Here is a 1,103-nt window from a genome sequence, read left to right on the forward strand (position 1 = left end):
GCAAAACCCCATCTCTACTGAAAATACAAACATTAGCCAGGCGTGGCAGCGTGTGCCTGTAATCCCAGCTACTCAGGAGGCTGAGGCAGGAGAATTGCTTGAACCCAGGAGGCGGAGGTTGCAGTGAGCAGAGATAGTGCCACTGCACTCCAGCCTGGGCAGCAGCATTGTATGTAAATTTTAGCTCAAAAGAAAACAATTACAAAAAATGGAACTCTAGTTAATAATATACACACACTCTTCCTAAGCCAGCGCTCAGCAAGGAGAAGACCATGTTCAGTTCAAGGGCCAAGATCGTGAAGCCCAATGGCGAGAAGCCAGACGAGTTCGAATCTGGAATCTACCGGGCTCTTCTGGAGCTGGAGATGAACTTGGACCTCAAGGCTCAGCTCTAGGAGCTGAATATTACGGCAGCCAAGGAAATTGAAGTTGGTGGTGGTCGGAAAGCTATCATAATCTTTGTTTCCGTTCCTCAGCTGAAATCTTTCCAGAAAATCCAAGTCCAGCTAGTACGCGAATTGAAGAAAAATTTCAGTGAAGCATATTTTCTTTATCGCTCAGAGGAGAATTCTGCCTAAGCCAACTCAAAAAAGCTGTACAAAAAAAAAAAAAGCAAAAGCCTCCTAGGAGCTGTACTCTCACAGCTGTGCATGATGCCATCCTTGAGGACTCGGTCTTCCCAAGCGAAATTGTGAGCAAGAGAATCCACGTGAAACTGGATGGCAGCCACCTCATAAAGGTTCATTTGGACAAAGCACAGCAGAACAATGTGGAACACAAGGTTGAAACCTTTTCTGGTTTCTATAAGAAGCTCATGGGCAAGGATGTTAATTTTGAATTCCCAGAGTTTCAATTGTAAACAAAAAATGACTAAATAAAATATATATTTGCAGTTAAAAAAAATACATACATAAGTGTTGGGGGAGGGATGTGTGCTGATATCTTCAACTTACTTTGAAATGTATAAAAAATAAGTGGCTGGATCAATGGAAAGGTGGATAGATGGACAGCTATGTGATAAAGCAAATATGGGAATTTTTTTTTTTTTTGAGAAGGAGTCTTGTTCTGTCACCCAGGCTGGAGTGCAATGGCACGATCTTGGC

General features: G+C 42.8%; 1 pseudogene; it reads left to right on the top strand.

The window, feature by feature from the left end:
* The first annotated feature begins 272 nt into the window (after window positions 1–272).
* Window positions 273–860, top strand: LOC100444353 (small ribosomal subunit protein eS7-like; annotated as a pseudogene).
* Window positions 861–1,103: the final 243 nt, after the last annotated feature.

The sequence above is a fragment of the Pongo abelii genome, chromosome X, assembly GCF_028885655.2.
Source record: "Pongo abelii isolate AG06213 chromosome X, NHGRI_mPonAbe1-v2.0_pri, whole genome shotgun sequence".
In the NCBI taxonomy this organism is placed as follows: domain Eukaryota; kingdom Metazoa; phylum Chordata; class Mammalia; order Primates; family Hominidae; genus Pongo; species Pongo abelii.